Source organism: Phalacrocorax aristotelis, chromosome 12 (assembly GCF_949628215.1).
Source record: "Phalacrocorax aristotelis chromosome 12, bGulAri2.1, whole genome shotgun sequence".
NCBI lineage: Eukaryota > Metazoa > Chordata > Aves > Suliformes > Phalacrocoracidae > Phalacrocorax > Phalacrocorax aristotelis.
Window position 1 is genome coordinate 17616829 of NC_134287.1, and position 27996 is coordinate 17644824.

Sequence of the window (27996 nt, forward strand, 5' to 3'; positions counted from 1 at the left end):
TGCATTGTGAAGCTTCTGTCAACAGCGAAGTCTGTAGCACAGTCATAATTACAGAGCCTGTGTTTGCCCATTCTTGGCAATGAGGAAGCGGTAGAGGAATTGTGTTTGCAAACCGATGTATAGAGATTCGTTATTCATCCATCTTTGAACAGGAGTCATATATTAATTAAGCATGATATTTGATTATTGGAGCAGATTATTCAGTAGCTATTTTAAGATTCATTTGCCAAAGGCCAGGACCTTTGTCCATAAATCAGGAGGCTTTTGGACATTTGGGTTGTCTAGAGGGAGAACTTCTGGAGAACATCTTATAGCATAACTAGTGACGGTTATCCCTTTTGTTAAATGAATCATTCTGGATTGTATGACTAACAAAAAACCGTGCATGCGACTGAGTCTACAGGGCTGCATAAGTTGTCTTCACTTCAGTGAAGCATTCTGAAATTGGTACATCTGTGTGAAGCTCAGTCAGTCCTACAGACGTTTTCTCTCTAGGTCTGTGTGCTCACATTCAACTAGTGGTTTTACAACCTGAGAGGTTTTACAACTACTTCAGTTTCTGAAGTAGTTCTCCAAAAATTTAGTTACATATTGTGTGTGTGTGTGTGTGTGTATACATATATGCACACATATATGTATATTTGATCAGGGGGAATAATCTATGGAAAATGACAAAATGAATTATTGCAGTGTCAAAATGATCGGTACTATACTGTAAATTATTTATAATTTGCATTTTAATGACAGTAAACAGTCTGCCAATTTAGAGACTTTGCAGCCTGATAGAAGCATATATTATACATGAAGGAAACCTGGTCCAGAATGTTGATGTGTTCAGTGTCTGAGTAAATAAGTGATGTTTTGCAGCAGTTGACCTTAGAAACAGAAAACAAGGACCATCACAGGTTCTTCAGTGGGAAATGGATGTGGTTTGGGTGATCACTAGCTGCCCAGAACTGTGTTCTAGACAATCAGCTAAAGTGTAATTGCTGGAGAGCAGTAAAGTAACAACAGCTTGGCAAAGAATAAGAGCTTGGGGTTTTTCTAATGATTATTTTATTACTTTCTGAGAAGAATTGAGCACAACTTTGACATTAATGTGAACCTGGTAAGAGGATTCATTAATGAGTTCAGGGTAAAAATTTTGCATCCATCGATCTAAGTGGTGGCACAAAGTTCTTTACTGAGGCTGATACTGACCCATTAGTATTTTGAATTGGTACTTCTTGACAGTTGTTCAGTTCCTACTTAAATACTGACGATACGAGCCACAGCTGTGATAGTTTCTCAGTACCTCATCTGGTTCTGCTGGAAGGCAGCAATGATAAGCAGAAATAAAAAGGAAAGAGCCAAGATTAGAAAGTGTCAGCATGTAACGTAATTTCCTGAAGATGGCATGGCTTACAGTTTCATCATTCCACTCTGTGAGGACTAGTGGAAACTGGCACCGAAAATTCTTGTAATAAGTCAGAAAAATCAGAAAGGAGAAAAAGAAACAGGCTTGAATGGCTTGTGCTTAGTCCTTATTAAAATTTTTCACACACTGAGCTATATTATATATATAAAATATTATATATATTATATATATAGTATTATATATATATTTATATATAATATTGTATATATATATAAGTGAGAGAACATCGCAGCGATGTTTCTACAGCAACAATGCTGTAGAAAGGACAGTCTCTGCCTCCTTGTTCAGTAAAGGCAGGTGGTGACAGATGGCAATCAATGCTTTGCGTAAGTTTCCAAGAAGAATGAGAAAAACTAACAGGAACTGGGAAGGGAGGAGAACTGGACAATTCTTAAATTGAACTGGAGAGGAAAAGTCTTTGGAAGTCCTTAATGTATGGGGGAAAAGAATGTTTTAAATGGCTTTTGTTAAATTGTAGGAATAGGTGAATGGCAAAGCAAAATTGGGATGGATGCTGCTGATGTATTTGCAGATCCTCAAGGCGTAATCATTTTGCTTAAAAGTGACAGATTTAATACAGGGTTATTCATTAAGAGGTTCAGTGGAACTGTGTGCCCATCTCTATGAAGACTGTAGTATGAAAAAATGAAAGAGCACAGTCAGTATGTGCTCATTTCCCCAAAAGACTACAAAAACAATTCAGTCTCTTTTCCAACTTCCTACCTACTTGCATGACTTGCTGCCATGTCATTTGTTGCTTTGTGTAGGTGAGATCTCGGAAATAGGAGGTTACCCCACAGGCGAAATACATTTTGTCCACACCTCTTCATTCAAAGGAAGAAGAGGGACCTTAAGATCTGAAATCAATTTTCTTTGAAGCAGATTGGTGGATTGGGACACACTGAAGTTATTTTCCATGGAACCCATGGTAACTTTCTTTGCAGATCTGCCCCTAAAGGATGGGTGCATGTTGGCAATACGTACAGTTCAGCTTTGCCGTCCATGTGAAAAGTATTGTATTTTTCGCCTTTAATCAAAAGACGAGGTCTACCTCTTTAAAAATGCCTTGCTCCTGACAAGTGTTTATTATGTGTAGTGAATTAAGAGATCCTTCTAATGTACATGCTGACAATTTAAATGGAAGACACTATTTTACTTCCTGTGAACTTTAACAGTAACAATGAAGAGAGACTGGAAATGCATAGATACATCCTGTTCTAAAGAATAAACTACCAGAAGGCTTCCAACCTTCTGTAATAGAGAACATCGACCTTTTCAGAGCACTCTGTTACTTTGCTGTCTCCTCAGTCCATCTGAACAAATTAAGTTGTAATGAGCTGGGGATGGAATGGCAGACAACTAAAATGTGAGATACTGAAAAGGGTAACATGAAACGGTAGGTTGTAGGTACACCTTATGAGGGATTACAAATGGTACCTCATCCATCTAATTCTATCTATCTCCTCTGGCAGAGTAACAATAGAAAACATGAAAATATATCTAAATTGGAGCATATTGGGTTTTTTAAAATTATTTGAATATGGTAGATTTATTTGTGTTTAATTTGCTATTAATTTCTTTTGTTTGTGTTAGATGGCTTTCCAGCTTGGACACAATAATTGTAGAAGAAAAGGAAAAACATATTCACCCAGAGAAGTGAACCAACTAACATTCAAAATGCAATTACGGAAGGTAAACGGTGCCCCCCATGCCTGCTGGAGGAAGGGAAGGTCAGGCTTGAAACCTGAGATCATCAGTTACCTGACTAGGTTTATTTCCGTGGTATTCATTGAAATTGTTGGTCCCTTTTCATAGGTTAAGCTTTTCCCTTCACTTCCATATTTTCTCCTCCTTACTAATGCAGCAGCAGAAGGGAGAAATCATGGATGACAGGAGGGGATCGAATCACCCCTGTTGTGGAATGGCTCATGAGCAGGGCAGCAGGTGCTAGAGGTAAAGCGAGGGTTGTAGGTAGACTCCAAACTCAGCAGGTGGTAAAGGCACGAAATCTAAATACCTCTTCAGAGTGACTTTATTGGCCCAAGTTAATGGTTTTATTTCTGGGATTCAGGTCCATAAGTTGAAAATACTGTTTTTATCATGTAATTGTCCCCGCTACTTCATTTGGCAAATAATTACTGTAGTTCAGTGTGGTTCCCGGTGACAAACTCCCTTTCAGTGACTGCTTTCCAGAGCATTACTGAGCGGTAGCATTGTATATTGTTCAAACCAGATGTCAACAGGTGCTTTAAAAAAAAAAAGGCAGCGTTTTGTTATTACTTTTCACCTTACAATGCCAGGAGATAATAGAGTTATATTAGACCTGTCTGGCTTCTATTTCACTTGCTGTAACTAATAAAAAGCTACAGGCAACATATTTCAGTTGCAAAAAGGTTGTCTTTGTGCTTTTTTTGTGAGTGGTAATTTTTTCAAACAGTTGCCACATAGGTATGGCCCTAGAGAGTCAATCTGTCATTGCTGAGAGGCCTGCTTTTTGAACCCAATCATAGACTCATGAATAATATTATTTTGTTGTCCCTTTGAAAATATTTTTTCCAGCGTTGTTTGTGAATTAAATTTTACAGTAGCCTGTAACAAGCAGTCACAGATCTTGACTCCAAAAAATGCACGGTGTATGTCTTCAAGGATCCTTGTTCCTTGGTAGTGAAATGCTTAATAATCATCATTCCCTCTTGGTGAAACTGCTAGCCTCTTCACAGGGATGCTCTCTCATCACTGATGGTTGCAGGATCTAGAGGCTCACTGGCATAAAGGCAAAGGTTACCATGTTTCTACATACCTGTCTCTTGTGAGTATGTTTTTAGCTGTTTTCACGGTTGTTCCAGTTCACTGGGCTATTGAGACTTTCAGATTCTCTTCCTCATGCTGGTAATGGCGTCTCAAATTTCAGTCTGCACAGAAGGTGTGAGGTATCCGTCCTGCACATCAACTGGAGTTCTCGGAGAATCTGTATAACGTGGTTGCTGCATCATCTGGGAGCTGGAGCAAGTTTTCAGACATTTTCACAGCAAAGTGCAGTACGACACATGCAGGTTTTGTGATGTAATACATAAATAGAAACAAAATATTAGCTCATTTCAGCACATTTCCAAATACTCAGGGTAATCTACTACTGAGACAGATTTTTTTTTTAAATGTGCCAGATTGTCGAGTACCTGTGCTTTCTTGTTCTAAGTTTCTACAGCTGCCACTTATTTAGACACATCTCATTTTACCTTGTTTTGGTTTCTGCCTCTAGTAATGCTTTATATAAGCAGGAAATTAATCTGGTGTTTTACATTACTTGCAGGACTAGTATCTAGTCTTTACATCCAAGCTATGTCAGGAAGTTTGTTGATGGTTTCCAGATGATGCATCTTCTCCAAGCTCTCTCTCTCTTGTTGGGGTTTACTTTTTTCTTGCTTTATCCCTAGCATTATCTTGTATTATGGAAAACTGGCAAGATTGCTGCTGCAGGTGTCATTTTCCAAGACCACAGCTTTGATCACATCACTGTGCTCTCGTACTCCTTATTTAACATGTCAAAAAGTTGGTCGTATCTTCCAGTCTCAGTGCCCAGGAGTTGACCTCTGAACACTTGCTTTGATTCTTTGATTTTTGTAGGTTTGATGTTGTTTCCTTATGATTGGGATAAAGTTTTGTGTTCCCCTGCCCCCCTTTTCCCTTTTTTTACAAAGAAGCTGTTTTTCTCAGACAAACAGCAAAGTACAAAGTTATGGACAGATGAATGGCAGGAAAATGATCCTGGGAATGGGCCATTCTGTCTTAGCTCTGCCTCTGTGCTACCCTCCCATTTTTGCTTTCTTTCCAACTACTAAGCCATGACACAGAAGCACAGAAATGGCAGCCGTAAATGAAACAAAGCAACCACCTCCTAAGCCAAGTTGGAGCTATGGCACGGTGCTATGACAATAAAAGCTCCAGTGTTATGCTGTGGAAATGAAGGGGAGGAGGAGGAGGAGGAGATGCAAACCTGGCTCTGCCCAGGCGCTTAGGCTGCTTTATCTTTCTCCCCACCTTGGCATGCTCTGTTTCTGCCGAGGATGCTGCTCTGCCATATCACCGCATTTAATTTTGTAGATATGAGAAATGGGTGGTTCAGGACTTGTAACCTCCATCTATAAAATACAAGACTTCTTAAAGCACATTGACTTAATCCATCAAGTTCCACGCTGTCCATTACACTGCGATTTGCAAGTTTTCATAAAACTTATTATTTGGGCTAAAAGAAACTCTCTTCATCCTTTTTGTCAGAACAGATTTTATGCAATCTTTGTGATCAATTTTCTTCTCCTGTGGCTCCTAGATGAACTTTTTCCTTGTGTGCTACTTGGTGGTTCAGTAACCAGCTACCTTCCTACCTTTCCATTGCAGAAGAAAATGGCCCTGAAAACAAGAGGACGTGTATTAAAGCAATGGACCAAATGTTTAGAGAACAACTGGGGATCTTTGGGGGTGGAAAATATGGTTTAACAAATAATAAGTTATTTGTCCACTTTAACAGAATTCCATTTGCCTGAGAAAATACTTGCAAAGAAGCTGTTCCAAATTCATTTCTGGGTGATAAAGGCATCCTGGGCACTGGTTGGTACACAGCCATGAATCCAGTGGCTTTACGCTCCCTTTCGTACAGGAGGAAGTATCTTTGAAATCAGAGAATTACTCATATTGAGAGTCATATGAACATAAGTTCATATTTTAAGAATAATTTGATCTTTTCTCATAATCAGAAGCACCCTTACAACTTCTGAACTATTTTTGGCCTTTGCTGACTGAAGCAAAATCAGAAAGTCTTTTCTTGGCCTCTCAGGATGGCAAGGCAGGGGTTTTCTGATTAAAGAGGTCAGTGGCTTCTGATGCTTCTCTTGCTATGTGTCTGTTGCTCTGCGCCCTAGTGTGGAGCCAAAGACAAACAGGGCTGAGCTGTGAGCTGTGCTGGGAGCACGCGCATTTTGGCTGGAGAGAGATTTGGCAGAACTGCCCTGGTTGGAAGGGTTTCAGCCTAAAGCCAAAGCCATGTGCTGAAGAACAGTTTCTCTGAGCAGCCACATCTCTGCTGAGCCAAGAACACCTCATCATTACTCTGCAATTTGTCCTGAACAAGTTGAGATAAGCGAGTTCTCTTGAATATAAATGGTATTAATTAGTCTTTTTCCCTTGACTGATAGAATTCTCCCAAATGTATTTGCTGTTCTGTTCTTCATTCTTTGAATTATCTGGCATACCTTTACAGTGCTTTGGCTCTATCCAATGTCTTTTTCAGGAACAAAGGAGTGTGCACTGTCCATCCTCTCAGCTGGGAGCTATGTAGTCACACAGGCACGTGGCTAAGTCAGACCCCAGTGAGCTGGATCAGTAAATGATGTGCTCTCGTGCCCATGTCCACTTCCCAGGCTCATCTCCGCATGTTCTTGCTCACTTTTGCACTGGTGCTTATGTCACAGAGTCACGAGAGAAGTCTGGAAGCTGAACTGGCTGGAAAATAATGGGTTTTGTTTGTTTTAAAGTCTTTGTGGTTTTTTTAAGATTAACATTTTGGTTCCCTGGCCTGGTTCACCATATGCTTACTAAAGCACAGAGAGGTGAATGCAGATGTGAGGGTTTGGAGTTAGCGTAGTCTGGCTTCAGGTTGCCTGTGCAGACATGAAACCATGGTCTTGATTTGAAACTTCTGGGGAGAGAGAAATATGTGGGGGGTTTGTTTTTTATTTTGAATTACAAAACTTGACTTGCAATGTCTGTATTTGAAGTTACCAATGCACTCATTTGCATTGGACGTAGCATACAGCAGATGTTCGTGGTGCATACACCAGTAGCTGGAAATCATTAAAAGGGAAAAAAATAAACAACAAACAATCAAAAGGTATGAAGTTGCAAATATCTGAGTCTTTCCTACCTTACCATGTTCTTATTTCAGTAATTTCTTGCATCTGAAGTTTTAACTGCTATCTACAGTACCTAATATATCTGTTATATCTTGACTTCTGGTTGCTTGCATATAATCCCCCTTTAGCCCATAGAACAACTGATTAATTCAGAGTACTCGTTTGCTTGGTCTTTAAGTCCTGACAACCCAAAAATTTTATTTCTACAGCCTGAGAGGACGGTTTTACCCACATGGGCTTTTTGCTTTTTGTATGTTACACAACTACCCAGGAGCAGCCACATGCAAAATACTGTGCAAACCAGCTCATACTTCCTACATTTGGGAAAAGAAGGCAGGCATAGCCATCTTTCCAAACTGGAGCAAAATGAAGTATTTTCTTCCTCTCTTCCCTCTAGAAAAATAGTTCTTAAATACTTATCAAGCCAAAGAGACTTTTCTTTCTGACTGTTTCTTTGAGTTCTATCCTGTGGTTTACCTCAGCATCTGATTTCTTTTTCCACTCTCCGAAGTTAAGCCTGTTTTTGATTAAAAGCAAGCTGAAAGGAAGATTAATGCATTGCAAGGAAAAGCAGACTTGCTAATACAAAAAGAAAGCAGGAACGTAATTTGTCAGTGATCACCTGGTCCTGGACGTGATGTTTTCTGGTAGCAGCTCTTTTGCTCAGTAGGACTAAGCCAAAGTGAAGGGGGGTTTATTATTTTATGCCGCAACCATCTCATCAAAAAGCCAAGACATTCTTTGAACTGAACTGAAATAATCTGTTTGTCCTTTCTGACTGCTTTGCAGGCAAATTCCTCGGCCACAAATTTGTGAAGTACGTTTTTCTCTTTCCCATTCTGCCAGATTTTTGTTTTTGATGAACTTTTAAATTGTTTGTGTTTCTGTGAAATTCCAGTGCTTTGTGATAGCACCTTATGTGACTTCAGCTTTCAAACCCAAGAAGTAGTGTGGAATGAGTCTTACAAATTATTATCCCAAACAGATTCCATATGCAATCTATTTCTTAGTATTCCTCAGCTGTTATTCAAAGAAATGCTGAATGAGTTAAATAATAACAGCAAAGGTAGGCAGAATGAAAAAATAACCAAAACCCTAAACCTCAGTATGTAGAGTGCAGGTCCATGAATGATGAAATGCTGAGACTGGAGTGGAGAAATAAAGATCAGTCTCTGCAGGAGAGGAGAGAGATGTACACAGATTCTGTATGCAGGATAAGATGGGCATTTTTTCTATAAACTGAGAGAGCTACAGAACTCATCTCTACCACGTGAAGGCAGTGTGAAGACTGGGCTGCTTCATTTCTGAGCTGTCTCTGGAGACTCTCTGAAGCAGTGGTTGCCCGACGGGGAGCACAGCACAGCGGAGCATCCCGCTCCTGAAGCATGGGACTGCCTCGGCAGGCCAGGGAATGGCACTGGTCTGGGCTTCAGCCTGACTTTGTGGCTACAGCAGAAAGTCAAAGCAGAAAAACAGTTACTCTGCTTCTCATGAGACCAACGGAGCATAAATACACATAATAGATAGGTTTATCACTCCTAAATTTTCTAGTCTCTTGCTGGATATCTCTGTAGCAGAGCATGCAAACACACATCAATATCTGGATATATTTCTTCTTTTATATTTAAATTTTTAAAATTGTTATTATTTTGTCCCTTACTCCAGTCAGTAAGAGGTGATGAGCACTTTCCCTTTTCAGCTTCCATTTTCCCTAACTGTAAAACTCCTGCCCCATCCCCTCTGGGTTTAAATAAGTCACCATTAACAGCCTTAAAATGTGTAATTTCACTAAAATCCTCGAAGGCGAGTTTCCAGCTCCTGCAGGAGAGGGCAGCAGAGATCAGCAAATGCAGAGGCTAGGTGGGACAGTCACTTGCACAGTGAAATAACGTGAACCAAAGGGTTGGGTTTTCCTTTCCTTAAATTTGGTTTTAAAGAGTGGCAGTTACAAGGCACCAGCCAAGTCGGAGCAATCTCAGTTATGGATTTTAGTGTCATTTATAAACAGTTGCAGGCTCTTTGGAAAGGAAAGAAGGACATCGAGAGTATCCAGTTTTCTAATAAGGCAACAAGATGTAGCGCTCAGGTTGTAGTAAACACAAGGCCACACCTCACTTGAAATCTGTTTTGATTTGAAAAGTAAGAAATGCCTGAGAATACATTAATAAATATAATTTAAAACATTGTTTTGCATCTAATGTAGGAAAGGTAGGATTTGCTTCAAAACTTGGTGGCTGGTTGTGGGCGAGTCTAGTTCAGTTTATTTCTGTGTTGAAGGATTGCCTCAATTATTTACAATAAGGGGAGATTTGCTGTCTAGAAAACACTGAGAGCAGATCTAATGCAGACAGAAATCATGGCAAGTGTATCCTACATCAAGTGACCAAAGTAAACTGGTCCTGCATTTACCTGGAACATCAGAGGATGCTTGTGCCAATAAGCCACAGTGAATTGCTGGCAGCATTCCTGCACACCAGCAGAGATCACAGTGGCTTATTTTTTTTGTGTGCATTTGTAGGAAGAAGAAAGGAGCAGAGAAAATTTATGACAGGAAAGATTCTCTCTGATGGTTTTCAAAGATATATACCTCAGTACTTGCTGGTATGGGTGTTTCTGGTGAGCAGTGAATTGTTGTCTATCATTTTAGTATATTTAAGTAAAACAAAAAGTACTGGAAGTACAACTGACCAGAGGCAGTGGTGTGTTTTAGACAAGAGGTATTATTGTTATTAAACCTTATTAACTCTTGCATCATGCACTGAATACTTCACGGCATCCCCTTTGAAAAGGAACTAAATGGAACTATTTCTCTTTCAACGTGCAGACTTATGGTGCTTAAGGCCTGTATCAGGTAATTCTGAGCCCAGAGCAGTTTTAGTTTAGCAGGAAGTAAACTCTGCATTTTCAGCTAGAAAGCCACAACAGAAATTGATTTATTTTTTAGTTGAAGCATCTAATATTGCCAACTAGTGATGAGAGCCTGTATTGGTGCTGATTTGTGAAACCCAGCTCCACAAAGGACATGGTCTCGTTCAAACCTGTGCATATCCCTGTGGAGTTTTAGGGGGATGACAGGTACCGGGAAGTTTTCTCTTGTGCTTAAAGGAAAGCATCTCACTTGCTAGATATAGTTCTCCAGCTAATGATGTTGTCAAAAGTGGTAGGAAAACAAGGGCAGTGATGAACCAGATATTGAAAGTACTCTCACCTTTACCCTGACAGCACCTCTGAGGAGCTTGTGCCACTCCAGAACTCCTTCATTTCCTTGCAGTTTTCATATTGCAGGCTCATGAATTACGAGCCACAGAAGGTATATTTGTACCATATGTGTATCAGTCACACCATTTCTCAGAAAAAACAAAACTTACCAGGGAAAAAATGCACCAAAAAGCCTGAAGACACATACTGTGCACTGTCTTTACACAAGAAGGGTTTGTGATGAATGTGAAGGCAAGGACTGGCTAATGCTTTATTTAAATACAGATAATTTATTTTATGAAGCAAGTAATTCTATTTTAAAGCATGGACCTGCTCATGCTCACACCCTGAATCTAGGGATTTAAGAAATTATTATATATGTGGAGCTCATAGTCCTTATTGAATTGGCCTCCTCCCAGCTTTTATTTCATGCCTGGGTCCTGTTTGGTGTCTGCCCGAGGGAGCAGGGGATGGCAGTGTGTAAGAGCATCACTTGTCCATGGGAGGCTGGTTTCTGCTGCTGTTGGCTGGAGCTGGACCCGCTGCAGCGCTGGGAGTGATGGAAGGTGCCCCCTCGTCCCATGGGTTTGGGGGCCACTTCCTCCCAGCTCTTGGGAGCTGCGCTCGCTTTGGACTTGTTTGCAGAGGAGTTTGAAGAGGTAGTAAGATGCTCTGAGTCATAAGCGTTATTGAATCTTTTGCTTGCAAGTCTAGTTGAAAGCCAGCTCAGACTGATAGCAGTTGCACCCCAGGAGAGTGATAAATTGCTTACATAAATAAAGATGATGTAAACACTGGCAATGTCGGGGGAACTGCCTCCCAAAAGCAATTCTGTGTTCACTGATACAGTCTGTGCTTAGCTCTCCTGTTAGAAGAGATCTGAGAAATGAGGTTCCTTCTCTCAGCCCAGCAGCAAAGCTGGGGCGCTGCTGGCAGGGCAACATCAGTTCCCCTCATCTGTGCTTATAGGTCTGGCCATTACTGGGTTTTGTCGTTTACTTTCATATGAATCAGGAATATCTGCTTTGAAAGAATCAGTTTCATTTTCTTTTTAAAGTGTTTATTTCTGATGGCTTCTTGCTCTGTTGGTGAGAACTTCTGAAGAGTCCTTTCAGCAGATTTATTCACAAGTAAATATAAAAGTCACAATACTTCCTTCACTGCTGGGAAGGCCAGGATGCTCATGAAGATAAGCAGGCCTGATTAAAAACCAGTTTACTGAGAGTTCTGCAAAATTAATTAAATCTAAGGCCTGATGCATGGACACCTGAACACTGTGTCTAATACATGCACATGTTGAATGGGACTGCGACTTGTGCCTCTGCAGAACAGCCCGGACCATGAGACGCCTGGGGACCTGTGGCTCTGCAGAGGCAGGACTGTCTGCAGGTAGGGAATCAGGGCAGTTTCCCAGCACCAGCAGTAGTAAGAAATGGAAGCTGGGGAATGGTTTTGCCTCCTGATTTGGTCTGCTCGGTCTCTGCATCTCTAAGCTTGTGGCAGAGGAGGTTGGAGCAATTTCCTCTAGAGCTTCCTTGAAGCATGACTGGAGTAAAGGACAGTGACAGTTTTAATGTTGTGCATCTCAGAAACTATTGTAGCTGGAAACAATGGAGGAGTCTCAATAGCAGAAGACCTTCCTTTCGTATAGTTTTGGCTTTAATCACCTGTATTCCTGCCAGCTGACTCAACTGTTTTTCAAGATCCAGTTTCTTAGTCTTCTTTTTTTACCCACTGTTTTTTTGTAAATAAGAGGAACTGGCTTTCTGCTAGCAAATCTCCATCCTTTTCCTATTTCAGAGTCTTCTAAATGATAACATGTTTCCACAGAGGAATGACTTATGCTGACAGGCTCAATTCCCTTCACAATCTTTCCTCCTTTTCACGGCTCTGTAGGGTTTCATCTTGCCAAGTCTTTTCTCAAGTTCCGCGCTGCTTATGTATGTAACTTTTGAAGATGGTTTTCTTGTCAGTGACTCTGTGGCAGAAGATTTTATGGCAGTAATTATCCCAGAATGAATACTTTGTTGGGATTAAAGGTTTCAATTAATGTCCTTTTGGTTTTGTGTTTTTAAAAAATATTCTATGTACAAATCATGGGCTGCTGTTTATTTTGTCTTTCAAACTTATAATTATTTAAAATTTTGGTTCTTTTCTTTGACTAACAGTATTGCAGGTTCTCTGTGGGATTCCAGTTCAGGATTCAGTAATAAAACTGAGTGAAGATTTAATTGCTTCAGCTCAATCCCATACTATTGTCTGACATCTGACTCAATAACAAAAAGCCTTAAAATGAGATAGCTGGTGGGAAGAGTTGCATTCACATGAGTTAAAAAAATCTCCAAGAGAGCTTTTCAAAATCACTGTGATGCATCTTCAGGGTGTAACTGAGCATAGCTTTTCTGAAGCCAGTTGTATACCAGCTGAGGATCTGTCCAAAGATTTGTTATGTGCCAGGCCTTCACTAAATTCATTCATGCTAAGTTATTCAGAAAGACTGAAATGAAAGTGCATGTAAAAAAAGAAAAAAGACTAGCAAAGCAAATTCGTATTTGCTTTGAAAGTGTGTAGAAAAGGGTTGGAGTCTTTTCTGCAACATTGGCAGGTTCTGATTCAGCTCTAGCAGTAATTATTCAGAGCAAAGATGGATTCTGCATGAGAGAAAGAGAGAAAATACACATAATTCCCAGGGAGTCTTGACAGTCTATGAAATTAACCTGATTTCTGACATCGGTGGACAGTGGGAAAGGCTAAAAATGATGTTCACATTTAATATACATGAATTCTTAAGATAGAAAAGCCAGCTTGTCTTCCAAGATGCTATGTGATCTTGCCCCACAGCTGCTGGTTAGGCAGGAGGTCATCTTTTAGATGCCCTCTCCAGATTTAGTGTCTCATTTAAAATTACAGCTTCTGCTAAAAAACCCATGTGCAGCATTTCCAGATTGAATTAGTCTAGCTTCAGCTTCTAACCATTCAACATGAAGGCAAGCTGAGGGTGTTTCTGTATGTCAAAAACGGAGCGCTGCTGGATGCCAGCCAGCTCTGACCCCCCGAGCAAGGCTGATCGCTTCAGGTGTGGTGTTGCACTATCAGGGTCACCCAGCTCCTCGCTCAGAGCAGACTTGCTTTCCACCATCACACCTTGTGGGCACGGGGGATGTATATGTACCCCAAGGTTTTCACTGCTACCCCCCGGTTACACAGTTTAATCATTGTCTGCTGCAGTTCTTTTCAAAGTACAAAGGGCTGATTTCGAAGACAATGCGTGCAGTGAAATTCAGTGTTTCTGGTGCCTTTGTGTAACAGAGTTATTCTATTTCTTTCAGAGAGCCCCGCTGAAACACTGCATGTGAATTTTGCTAAATGGCTTGCTGATCTCCTTCCCACTTAGAAGCACTTTCACGAACGCATCATTTTACTGTTGTCTGTCCGAGAGCTGAATGCAGATTTTATTTTGATCAGATTTCAGTTTTTGAAAATAATTTCTGAACTTCCCAGCGGTAGTGATGCGTTCAGTAAAGACTTTAATCGAGCAGCCTTTTGTAATATCAAGCAAGTTACCTACCCAAAGCAGAAAAATACGTGGATACGCAAAAAATATTTTCCATGCTGCTAATTGATAAAAAGTGATCGCTCTAATGTGTCCTTAGTCACATTCTGTGACATGTCTAGACATAAATAATAGCTTGATCTGTTATTTTAAAAATGGGTATCAGTGGTTATAAAAAAAGCTAAATGCACGTCTATAACATTGCTCTCCACTTCTGCATGGCCTCCTAGCATGATGTTCAGAAGCAGGCTACCTTTACTGCTCCCTTCTATGAGGCAGCAAATTACTTGGGTGTTCGACACTGTTGGTCACAGAATAAAACAAACCACAGACCACTTAATGGAGAGTCTAAATGACACTTGGCATGATGCTGCAAGGACTCACTTTGTCCCATGCTATCAAGTGAAATCCAGAGCATGAATTCAAATTGAGTCGAAATGTAGAATCGTAAGTGTTGTTTGATGGATTTGTTTGTTTGGGTTTTTTTAAAGCAGAAGCTGTCATCTCTTCCTGCTGGTAAATCAACATCTTTTATTAGCTATCGTATTTTTACAGTATGTACCCAGCAGAATCATTTACTTCCAAATTTAACTTTAACATTCCAGGAAAATTGTAACAAATGTTTTAAGTCAGTCAGAAGTGCAGCTAATGGAAAAGGCTCGAGGATCGCTTCTGGTGTGGAGCCTATAGCACAGAGCAAGTTAGTCTGAAAGGCTGGACTAACTTACCTGGGATACATATAAAAGGATAGGAGTTAAAGTAAGGTAAAGTTGAGCAAATATCAACAAACAATTTACCATAGGAAGGTTTCTCCTTAGGTCTGTTGAATCTCAAAAGCAACGCCCTAGCCCTTCCTGGCAGGGAGCAGGAGGAGGCAGGAGGTTTGGATTCCATACCTTGCTTGGACCCTGAGCTGCCATGTGAGCAAGTCACTTGCTTTTTTCTCCTGTGCTTACCTCTCTTTAACTGAGGGCATCTGTCTGTCTTCCTATAGCAAATTCACTGAAATCTGTAGGTTAAAAAATGGTACATAGCAGACTAGGAATTTACCGGATCCTAGTGGCAGATTCAGCACTGAAAAGAGAAAGTAGATGGAAAATCATGCAATGTACTTTATTGTATAGTCTGTTGTTACTATTGCAAAATCGTGAGCTGAGAAAATATGGCAGCGGTCATATTTACTGAACCTTTACTGTGTCCTGCCATGGGCATCTGTTGTGGACATGACGTGTTTGCCACCATTGATTCACACATAGGTTGCAATGCAGAAACCTAAATGCTACCTAAAAGATCCCAAAGTGAAGAAATTAAGGTTTCATAACAAACTAGAAACATAAAAAAGAGATGTCAACACCCTCTGAATATATGAGCTGTTTCTGATCTGTTGGTGGCAGAGAAGCATTCTTGTGACTGAAATGCCCAAAGCTGCTTGGATGAGCTTTCCAAAGCAGGACAGATCTGAGACTGGTCAGGCTCTTCCCAACAGACATACAGTAGGTTGCCTTCCTGAAAAATAGGACAATTTCACTAAAAATAACCAATAGGGATTGTCTTAGGGCAAGGCAAGTTAAGTAGTTGGAAGAACTTGTACCCACAAAACGGTCCTTGTCCCGACTCTTCTGGTGTTGTCTTGCTCAACTCTGAGAAAATGCACAAAATTCACAGTCATTGACTGTGCACTAAAAGCAGCAAGACAATTTTCCAGTAAAAACTTCCAGGTAGATGGGTCAGTGGGGCCTGGTGAGTTTTTTTGTACATATGATTTTGAATCATGGTAAATACTGTCAGAATTTGCTGTTCAGAGATTAACTACCCCCTCAAGCCTTTGAGGTTTTTGTTTAAACGCAGGGAGTTAAACTGTGTTCATCATCACTAATTCAGGTATACACAAATGCACAACAGGTTAGTGATACTTATTTTAATATTGATGAAATGCAAAGATTGTGTTTAGTAAAACACCTTATCCTAAACCAGGTCTGGTTTCTTCTGTTAACTTTGATTTTTTCCCCCACTGTATGTGAAATTGTATTCCTACAAAATATTGTGAGTGGAATACATTGCAGTTGTCATGGATGATCTTTATAGATTTGAGTGTATTGGGGGTTGCTGCTTATACTTTTTTCTGTTAGCCTTTTGAGCCCAAATTTAAAAATCCTCTAAACAAAACCAGACCGTGAACTACTCTTAAGTAGTTACTGCTTTAGATTCCCTTTGATCCCTCTGCAGACACAGACCTAATTTAAAGGATCTGTTCATACATTCACATTTTTTCTAAAAAAGTAACAAATCAGAATCTCAATTAAAAATTTTTTTGAAAAGAAAAAGAAGCTGTGCTGCTATTTTTGCCCTTATAAGTCCATTCAGATATACAGCAGTATCACAAAATTAGCAGGCACAAAAAGATGAATTACTCATTATTGAGGTATTTGGTAATCTCATTGCTGGTCATCTGAAGTCAATGAAACTTTGTTTTATGCCAGCAGGGAAAGAAATCATAAGAGCTGCTCTTTAATAAACTTTCACTCCAGCATTTTACCCTGTCTCATGAGGAAACCAAAATAGTCTTTCCTGTCAGGGATGTCCATAATGTACTGTGAGGATTCCGATATATGATGGTAGCTGCAAAGGAATGATGTTTGCCATCCACAGATGTTTGATTTACAGTGGTGTTTTATACTTTGTCTTCGAAAGTCTATGACTTTCAGACAGCTTTTGCCCCACAACACACTGAGAGCTCTGTAGAGGTCTACTTGGTCAAAAAGTGACTCTTCCATTTGAGTTTGCTCAAGTCCCACATATTTCTTTACCATCTTCTAAAAGCAAGTTTTTACATCTTGCATTACGCCCTGGAAAGTAGACAGAACTTCTGATCAGTCCATGAGCCTGCATTTCTGTCAAAAGATGTTGGTTTGATCCTGTGGCCTGGATAAAGAAGTCATCTTTCCTGTAACCAGACTTCACCTGGAGCCAGTCAGAAGGTGAAAGCTGAAGAAATGGTTTAATTTTCCCTAGAAAATGCAACTTATTTGGACTGAAATTTTCGTAGCAATAAATCTGATTCCAAAAACAGATCTTATGGCTAAGGTTGTCATGGCTAGGATGGAACTTGGTCAAATGAGGACATCAGAGTCAAATCAGCAGCCTGGAGGTCACACATGCCTGTGAGTAGCTGACCACCAAGCTATTAAATCTCTGGAAGTATTTGCTTTCCCATTGCATTTGTAGCTGGGATGGAGACTCAGGCTTAAACCCTGTTACACCTTTGCTGACTCAATACCTCACAAAAAACCTTTCCAATGTCTGCTTATGGTCACGCAATAAGGTAACCAGCCCAACAGACTTTGAGCCAGCATTGGGACATGAAGCTAATGGAGGGAGTACAAGGCATTAGCCAATGCTATTCTCATCACCTCCAGCAAAGTTTTCTCTGAAGTGGTTTAGCCATACGCCAAATTGGATGAAGCCAAAACGTGAGTGCTAGCTTTAAGGCATACACAGTGTATACTTAAAAAGAAGCTTTCAAGAGAGGAATGTATGAGCTAAGGCAATCCTAGAGCAAGGGTAACTCATGCTTCAATAAGTTACATGCATTTCTGTGTGTGGGGCTGATAACTTGCCCCTACTTGTCAATGCTAATTTTCTCCCACTAAACAAATGTTCAGCTCTCAGCGTCAAGAGATTCAACACTTACTTAAATGAACAACTCCTACGTTGTCAGAGAATAAGTTTCCTCACGTGTAGGTTAGTGAGTTAGCATGTAAACATGTCTATTTAGCACAAGGTCAGTGGGTATACAAGCTCCAGCTGGATGGTACATGCACGACAAATCAAAAAAATCAGACTGAAAACAAGATAAATTTCAAATAACAATGAGAGGAAAAACCTCAGAGCATGGGAAAATACCCTTGTCATTTAACATCTTGAAGTAAAAAGTGCTAATGTAGATTTTGGTATCTATACCAGAAAAGGTTTGTTTGTAAGGAAACTAAGATACACGTGTGCTTGGAACACTACAGGGTGACTGTGCAAGGGCAGAAGACTAAGTGACCGGATTCTCATGGTCTCTTAATGCTCTAGTTTTCCGTCTGCATAGAATATTTCCATTGTCCATATAAAAATGCATTCTCTAGTTTAGCTTAAAAGACATTTCCTTTCAAGTTTCGATTGGCATCCATGTATGCTAATATGTTCAGCCATAAACTCCTCCACATAGATTACACAGCTGAATTATTAAACAGTTTTATTAAGAGGGAAAAAATACGTTCCTAAGCTATTGGAAAGTTCAGGAGGTGAAAAACTTTTCCTGCTTCTATAATTGACATGCTTGCAAATAAAGTGTTTCATTACAATGGTCATTTTGAAGCTGCAGCTGGCAGCTATCACTTTGCGGGGGTGAATTTTTGTGGTTTTCACAGTAGCAAAATAACAGTAGTCATGAAGGTGTAATTCTGTCTTAAACAGATCTTTCCTTTGGTGTCAGCAGGCTTTCTGAAGAAAATATTAAGGCACAAGTATAAATATTACTAGAGAAAGCTTAATTTTGGGAGTCCAGGGAAGATGAGGAAGAGACGGAGGGAGAATTCATTCTTAGCACTCCAGGGTAATTCAGGCTGGAAGGGACCTCAGGAGAGCTCTAGTCCAACCTCCTGCTCTGAGAAGGGTCATCTCTGGGATCACACTGGGTTGTGCAGGGTGTCCTGTGGTCTGGTCTTGGAAACTTTGAAGGATGGAGACGCCATGGCCTCTTGGGGTGACCTGCTCCGCCAGCCTCGTGAGGGAAAGCTTTTCTGCCAGCATGTGAAGACACTTGACTCTGGCTATTTGAACTCATGAGACAAATGTGACCACTAGTGGCCTTTGAGGCACTCCTTTTTCTGTGAGAAGACAGGAATGTACACCATTGGTCTTTGGAGGCAGAGCTTTGTCAGTAGAGTGCTCTGTTTTGGGAGAGTATCTGTCCTGAGGGAGCTATTCCAACTAATATATTTCTGGGAGGTAAAACGAGTAGGAGTCTGTTGGTTGGACCCTTGTTGAAGAGAGCAAGTGGGAATTCTTCACAGTGTTTTGCTTTGCAATATTTCACATGTAGTCTTACCTGGCAGGGGTGCTCTGCTAAAGCCTGTTAGATGGCACCCATCGGGTAGGGTGGGGAAAAAAGAGAGTAGTGGATTCATAGTACCAGGTGGAGCTTTTGCAATCTACTCCCTGTCTAGCCTTGAGCTTTCCTAGGGGTTTCAGGTGCCTTCCCTGTCGCAGAATATTTGATTTGGCTTTCAGAAGTTTTAAGCCTGTGTTTTCTGTGAGCTACCAGCTATGAATTTTCGGGCTAGATCAAGGACCTCACTGTCTGGCTGCATGGGGCACAGCAGAGGAGTGTTTTGCTATTTGTTTCACCTCCCATGCTACAAAGACGCAGCAAAGGACAGAAACTGTACTCAAGTCTCAACTTTAAACACCAGAAATAGCTGAAGACCAGCAAAAGCATGCTCCAGAGTAGCAAGCTATAGAGCTGAAGTACTTGGCATGCAGTTACACAATGTTTCAGAATGACTCCTCACACACTGCAGTTTAAGCATCTTTTTAGCTATTTGGCTGACTAAAGCCAAGAACTCTGAATATTGTATAATCACATCTCGTGTTGATACCTGTTAAAGTAGGTGTATATCATAGATACTGGATGTCTGGAAGTAACCTGAGCTCTGTTGATAAATTCCCAGAGTTTTCTTTTTTCTTTCCTGTTTATTCTTTTTATTCTTTTTATTCTTGTTTTAGAATTTGCTTAATAGATTGTGTACAAACATCAGTGTTTATTTGTCAGTAGGAATGTAGGAGGTAGGAATTTTGAGTCTCTTGTTGATACTGACCTCTTTTGTGGTTTTAGACATGGCATGTATGTAACCAAACTATGGTTTGCTTTTTAACATCTACCAGTCATTAGGTTTTATGGCTATTGATTAATAAATTCTTTGAGAAGGAGGTATTTTTAATATAAGGTGTCACAATGTGATGGTATATTTTGATGCTGTTTTCTGTGCATAGTAGGTACAGGTTTTTATTACTGCTTACGTGACAAAACTAAATTAATTGCTTTGTTTTCTGACACTTGATGGACTATTGCAAAGTCTAAATGTTTGCCAAGGTTAATAGCTATCTTTATGATTGATTTTTAGCTGTAAAGTTTGACCGGCTTGGAATGGAGACTGATGCTTTAACAAACTAATTTTCACACCAAATGTGATCGTAAATGGAAAATTTTAATTTTAAAGCATTAAGGCAATATCAACAGGCTCTAATAATGTGTACTCAAGTGAGTGGTCTTTACCTTCTCCGTCCTGTTACTATGGGTGAAACTACACATGACTGAAGGCTGCAAGCCTGGATCCAGGGTAAATACTTGATTTAGTGGGATAATATTCTGAGTGCTTTGAAATGTTATTCAGGATACTCTAGGCATATTTATAATTTACTGGAAATGTTTGCTGTTCCCAGCTTATTTTTCTTTCTCTGTTGGTAGTACATGAGTTATGCTTACTCTATAGCTGAGTGTATAACAGCCATTTTCCACTTGTTTTGAACACTTTCAGGTTAAGTAATAGGTTAGACCATACTCTTCTTTAAAAAAAATTAAAACAAAACCCAAACCTTTAAAATGTCTTTAATCATAAAGAAAAAGATAAAAATCTCAGTATAAAAAGTAAAATAAAAATACTGTCATTTAGACTGAGATATGAAATGGATTCTGATGTTTACAGCTGTACTTCCAGCAAGTCATTTAGAATCCCCTCCTGGCAAAAGCTAGGGGAAAATTTACATGCTTAAAACGGCATTTTGCTGGAATTTAACACCTATACCAAGAAAGTGATATGAATGGTTTGGGTTTATATCTTGTGTCTTGCTCAGGTTTTGAAACTTCAGTGCCCAGCACCTGGATGGGCTGTCTCTGTGGAGTTCTTGCCTCCTTCAGGGATGGCACCACATCTGCTGTAACAGTGGACAGTGTCACTAATGCTCACCTTTTCCATGGCTGACTCATGACTACTGCATCAGCTGACAAGTAAGTGACCTGGTCTTTCTTGCCTCCATAGCTCCTAGTTCTCCCAAAATTTTGCAAATCACTCCAGGCTCTTGTCTATTCTTTGCTGCGGTATCGCCCATCTCTCTTCCTGAACCTGAATTATTGTGCAGCCAGGAACACAAGCCTCATAGAGCTAAAGAGAAAGGAGAAGGCAGTTACCCTTGTGCCCTTTGGGGATACACATTTGGTCCCATTACTGATGTTTCTGTCAGGTGGAGTCAACACTTAGGACTTTTCCAAAAGACACAACTGTTGAGAATTAGGCGATACTTGCAACAGTGGTTTAGGTATGACACGGAGATCTCTGTGCTATGCAATCTGTCATTAACTAAGGAACTAATTTCTGCAAATATATCTCCTAAATGTTGTTCTTGCTGTCAGGAATAGTCCCACTGAAGGATCTTACTAGTGAGAATAACATATATGTTTACATTTTCTAATAGCCTAATAACGCAACTACTTGCTGCTTGGTTTCCTAAAAAATTGTTTAAGAAACACATTCTCTACAGATCCATTTTAGGACACTTCACTTAACTATTTACATCTTTAATAATATTTTAATTTCTAACTAAAGGACATTAGTTCTTGAGACAGCTGCTTAAAAACTGGCATTGCATTGCTGTGTCCATCCATGGATGCAAACATGGGTGCTCAGCCAGTATTTTTGTATGTATGCATGTGATTAATGTACATGGGGTGTTTCTGCTCTTAACTGGACTGATCCTGAGCTGACGTAAATTTGAAGCATACTTCTCAAAGAAAAGAGGGGCCTGTGGGGGAGAAAGCACAGAATCAGGCTCTTGAGCTTCATCTGCTTTACAGAAGCCTCCAGAGATTTACTTTATTTTGACTATGATGGTGAAAACATTCACAGCTCATGCAGGTTGAGATCTTATCAGGCAAACTTTAGTACAAAGCACATATTACATTCAAGCTAGAGCCCTTGAAAACAGAGGCTTATAAGGACATTACTGACAATGTTTAGCATTGCAACAGAGTTGATGAGAGCATTGTTCGTTAAAACGATCTTGTTTTTAAGGTAAAGAGTTGGATCTGTTTTTACATAGCAAAGTCTTCAAAAAAGAGGGAAAATATTACTTAGGATGACTCATAAAAGCACTTTAAAAATGCTGTTAAGATTTAAGGCTTAATGTAGATCCTATAAATCTACTCTGCATTCTTTCATTGGGAATGACTGACTTTTATGAAAACTAGGGATTGTAAATCAAGAACCTAAATTAGTGGGGTTTTTGACATGTAAATGTAGATTATACATTAGCTGAGCCCTGACCTGCCTGCCTCCTGGTTCCACAGGGGCCCACAAAGTAGGTGTTTATTCTACTGAGCAACAGTTTTGTCTTCTAAAAGCTGGTAAGCAAAATTATACATTATCATTCCTCTGGTGAGAAATTTTTCTAGCGATTCAGGAAGGGGATTTCCTTGCTCTCTTGCTCAGTTCTGCTTTTCTGCCTCCCTGTTCATTCATCTCTTGCTTAGGATTGTGCGTGGATGTTTTTGAGGAGATGGCATTACTTCTGAATGCACTCCTGAAGCTTTCTAAACACAAATGGTAACTAGAAGGATAAAGGCCCACACACAGGCAGGCAAGAACACTCAGGCACACACGTACACACACCCTTTTCATTGTTCATGGGGAGAGTTTGCTCTGCTTCTGAAATTGTGTTAAGAAGCAGCTTCCACGCCAAACTATCTTTCAAAAACCCATTAAACATTCTTAGGAAATGCCAACAGATTTCCAGCACGTTATCACAAATATATTTGACCATTTGCATCTTTGGCCCCAGATTAGTTTGTTTTTGCCTCGTACCCTTGTCTCCACGCTGTAACGCATATGGTGCAATCTTGCACAGCAAATACTCCTCTACCCCTCCTGCTGCTTATCTGAGCAGAGAGCAGACCTGTTGCTCTCACAGCAGCCCGCCTGCTAAACCTTATCTGCTTTACGCTTCTATTTTTAAAAAAAGAAGCCTCTTTGTCACTGAACTAATATAAACTATAACATGACTAGATGTCTGACTTTTAAAGAAAGGGCTTCTATCACTTTTATATGGCATTTCAAAGATGATGACATATAATAATACTGTCAATGTACAGTCTATCTTAATATACAACTAGCTGTCTAATGATTAACTTCTCTTAATACTTAATCAATTTATTGTAGAAAAAAACCCCAGTGCCATGGCATGGTTCAGGGTTGTGTTAAGGAGTTTGCTGCACTGTCTGAAGCGATACAAAAGCTATATACAGCTGGTGTACAAGAGTAAATGATACCTTTCCAAAAAATACATGCAAGCAACCCTCAAAAGCATTCAGACCAGGAGGATCAGCAGCAAGTCTCCACCCTGCAAGACAGATCAGCAGATTCAGACCATGATGTTCTTGTGCATCTGAGATGTTTGCCTCAGGCTGGGCCACATCCCTGCACCCCCAGCCCCTCTATCTCGAGGCCAATGTCCCACTTGTCCCAGCCCCACTGCAGACCTACAGGAGAGCTCCTGCTCAGCAGAGTAGGGACAGCCAGGCAGCTGCCAGCAGTATGTAAAAGGAAAAGGACTGCTTTTACCCCGGCCCTGGTGTCATGAGGCACTGCTTGTGTGGGGAACACTTAACTTGAGAATACAACAAGAATGTAATACTTTTTTGACATGACTCTCCAAGCCAGCTTTATTGCAGATACTTCCTTGCATATATGTTGATTGTATAGGGTAATAGCTGCTTTTCTTTTCATACTTACTTCCTGGAGAACAGAGACGTTTCTTTATCTTCTCTTTAACTGCTAGAGAAGTTGCAGATAAACTCACCTTCAGCCATCTAAGCTTGGTTTGGATAATTCCTGTCTCATAAGAGAAAAAATCCTATGCCATAACAGTCTATACAGTGTCATAGTGTGAAATACATTGCCCATTTCATCACTATCCCACTGGACTAGAGCACTGCATTTGTCTGAGGTTGTGAGAAGAGCGTGCTAGAATCTATTCCACCCTGAGCTTAAAAAAGAGAGGCAAAGTCTTCATTCTCACTCCTTCTTCTCCTGCAGAGGAAAAATACCTTCGTAGGTCCAGTTCCTTTTTATCAGAGCATACTACAAATCAGGAAGAACAGGGTATTTTGACTTGCCAATGCATTTCTAACTAGTTGAAAGACCCTGTGCTGTTTTCTCATGAGGATTGTCATTGTATGTGTTTTCAACGGAAACTATTTAAAAGTGAGGTAGTTGTGATTAAGAAGCATTTTTTGTCAACTTGTAAGTAATTCTACACAGCAACTTTGTGCATGCAGTTTATAACAGCAGCAATACTCAGCATACACCTTACAATGTAGTCATGATCCTGGAAATTCAGTATGTACCCTCATTTCGAAATAAAACTATATCCTCGATCTGAATGCCCTGGGATAGAGATCACTTAATGGTGATTTGAGTGGGTGTTTCTCTGGGTAGAGGGCGTTGTGCACCTTCTGAGATTTGTTCACATCTCAAGTGCATTGCATGATCACCCCAAAAGGCAGCCCGGACATACTTGCCATGATTTTCCTGGGAAGGAGTCCCAGTACTCTGCAGTCCCTGCTGCCACCTGAAACTGCAGCTTGACCCTGGCTTGCTTACATTTTGGCCTAAACCTCTTCAGCGGTGTGTGAAATTTCGTGAACCCAGCCTGCACTCAGGACATGGTGCTCTGATTATTAAACACTTTTTCAATATCTGTAACAGCTCTCACCGAAAGACCACAGGACACTCTGCACTCCGTCCCAGCAGAAAACACCTGGGAAGGGCATGTTGGCCTTGAATATCCTTTCCCAACGTATGGACACAGTGGAGAGGGACCTGGACCAAAATCTTGCTTAAGATGCCTCAGACAACTCAGCGGTTCTGCTTTCCAGGCCTACATTTTGAGTGTCCCTTTTCTAAAGCACAATTTAAGCCATGTTATCGAACAACTACTTCCAAATTCCGGAAGAATACAGATGCTAGATACATATACACAATAGACAACCAAATATGTTTGATGACTACACAGTGAGATGAAGGACAGTCCCAGGTTTACAGTACTGGTGTATGATTTGAAGACCTGGTTTCCAGCATTTTCTTTTCCCATTGCAGGATTTTTGAGGGGAAGAAGCAAACAGTTCTGCCTCTCAGATCCATACATCTTTTTATTGCTTTAATAAACTGCTATTGTGCTTGAACCAAAGAAACCTTCCCACTGCAAAACAGAGAAGTCCTTGCCAACCTTTTGAACACCAAAGCCATATCAGTCTCTCCTCCATACAGGTGGTGTTTAGACATGGTTTATTTTAATTTTCTTTTTCCTTTAGTTTTTTTTCCAAAGTTGCATTTGTCCTACAGCCCAAACTGCAGGTGAGTTTGTTGTCTAGTTAACTGAATTTTGTGCCTTTGAGTATATCAGAAGGCAACTGTCAACACTGACCCTTAAAGACCTTCTACATCCTTTCAGGCTTTCAGACACAGCTAAGCATAAAACCACAGAGTTGTACAGCCGAAGACTTCTGCCAGCTTTCTTACATGGCTGGGATTGATATTGCTATAAACACTCAGGTGTGACTGACAATTCATAAAACCCCAGAAGTTAGAGGTGGAAAAGACTGTTAGGTCACCAGCGCCATTTCACTGCCAGGGTGGGATATACCACAGGTGTTTCTGCTCTAAGACTTACAGAAGTGTTGTGCCAGTGGTGGTTGTCATTAATTCCTGTATTTGTGAGCATAAGACTAAATCCTGGTGGTTCTGAGCACCACCTTCTTGCAGAAGTGGGATTTCAAATAGATCAGTTCTTCCCAAACTTGGGACGTCGTGGTTTGAAACATGATCTCCTGTGGTCTTTTGTCCAGAAGAGTAGAGAACAATAAAGCACATGGATCAACTGCGTTATTCACACAGGGCATAGTTTCTATAGCTGGTGGGATTTAGAAGGCTGGCTGCACCCACTCAGTATGGTAGCTTAGTCTGGCCTTGCCTATTTTAAAGTCAGGGAGGAATTTCCTTTTGCTACAGGGTAGTTCACAGTTAAATGTGCTCTTTCTCTCCTTAATACTTACTGTACTTAATAGTTTAGTACCGTGCAAATCACTGAGGCCTTTTATTACTGTATTTTCTGCAAAGGATGTTCCAAGCTATTCATTCCTAGCTAGATATTAGATTTTGCTTGAACTTTTAGAAGTAGGTACTTTTTTCTTTTTTAAGTACAAATGAAATCTTTCACTACTTTATGGTACCCTTGATGTATCTGACACAAAGAAAATAGAATTAAAGCATATAGTAATTCATTTTTTACCACAATATGAAATCCTGTTTGCTCTCTGATTGCACATCAAATGTTGCCATTAACTAGCAGATATGCCACTTCTGTGCCAGGGTTTCATTCTTGGACCATGAGAACAGGCTGATTCTGTGAAAATAAATATTTAAGAAAACATGCTTAGTAAAGTGCTCAGCTTATAAAGGCACAGAGCTAAGAAATCTGGGCAGCCACTGGCACTCCCACTGAGGCTTGCTCAGCTCGCAGTTTTCACTTTCCAAGATTTGTGTTATAGTTGTATTTTTTGCAGATAGCCAACATGATCACATTTCTATTTAGAGCTATATGACTTCAGTTTCCATTTGTTCCCACAACACTGTGGTTTGAATGAACTCTTTTCTAGATACTGCAAATAGTTCTTTTACTATTTTCCAGCTGCTTCTGTTTAATGATAACCCGGCATTTTCTCAGCTTGTTTTGTTACAAAGCTGGAGGCTTGGTTTTTAGTGTTGTTTCCTCCTCTATTCAAGCTTCTTCAGGTTCCAGAACTGCCCCTACAATGAGACCCAGCACACCGTGTGCTTACTCTTCCTTTGCAGCGGTACAGAAACTAAACATGGCATGCACGCTCCTTGCTTGATCTTCATAAGATGTTCGACCTATGAAACTAATGTACTAATAGTACACTGTCAGTGTTTCCCCTGAGCTGACACTCTTAGCTATAGAGCAAAGACCAGTTCTAGGCCAGGAAAGTAGTAACCAAATGCAGCTTTTGGCTCTAGGTAGGGACAATAACAGCCAAATTCATTCAGCCTTTGGTTATCACCTTTGACTACGTCAAGTCTGATGGAGTGGACACACTTTCTATTGCCCCTTCTCTCCAACCCCTCTCTAAAGAGGCAGAAAAATGTATGAAATTATAGCAAACTGAGAATTTTAGGTGAGCCTGAGCAGTTACTGAGGGCTTCTACCCCACAGACGTGGCATAAACACCATATAATGATTTTTAAATTTTATATTTCTATAGCCGCAAGAGGTCCTGGACAGACAGAAGCTCCATAACACCAACGTACTATATGTGTATATACTCCATCCTTACTTTGAGGATTTCCCAAAGGTAGACCTACCCTTCAAGGAGCTTCCCTGCAGGTAGCCTCTCCTCACTTTCAGTGATGCTCCATGACTGTGCTGTGAACCAGCTCCTTTCAGGATCAGGGTCTGAGGAAAGACTAGATGAAAACAGGAAAGTCAGTAAATGTCTAATATGAAGAAAAAGGAGAGGGAAATCCTCTTCCCCAGCGATACATTTAAAGCTGAATAGGAAGTTCTGGGTTGAGATGTTAGAGAGAAAAGTTATTTTTGTTTCAGGTGGAGCTCTTGTTGAAGGGAAGTGTTAAAATGAGAGAGCTTTGGAGGTAAGAAAGTTTCTGTGTAAGTGGTAGCTGAGACTTTGCTCTAAATAATTTCAGTAAAACTAGTGAGTAGGGAAATTAATTTCCTTTCAAAATGATGTGGAGGAAAGGCAAAGCCTTCGGTTACAGCTCAGATAAAAGAAAAAGGTAAACGCTTTC

General features: G+C 40.3%; 2 long non-coding RNA genes across 2 annotated transcripts in view; one reads left to right on the forward strand and one right to left on the reverse strand.

Annotated features, from left to right (window-relative positions):
- Positions 1–2325: 2325 nt before the first annotated feature.
- LOC142063679 (uncharacterized) overlaps positions 2326–27996 on the forward strand; it is a 49853-nt gene continuing 24182 nt past the window's right edge. Inside the window, exons 1-4 of the long non-coding RNA XR_012662825.1 lie at positions 2326–2813; positions 3011–3109; positions 20975–21128; positions 22464–22520. This is a non-coding gene — a long non-coding RNA (uncharacterized LOC142063679). The remainder of the gene's footprint in view (positions 2814–3010; positions 3110–20974; positions 21129–22463; positions 22521–27996) is intronic.
- Positions 25303–27652, reverse strand: LOC142063682 (uncharacterized). The gene is made up of 2 exons (XR_012662827.1): positions 27553–27652; positions 25303–26575 (listed from the first exon to the last, which is right to left on the reverse strand). It is a non-coding gene; the product is annotated as an uncharacterized LOC142063682 (long non-coding RNA).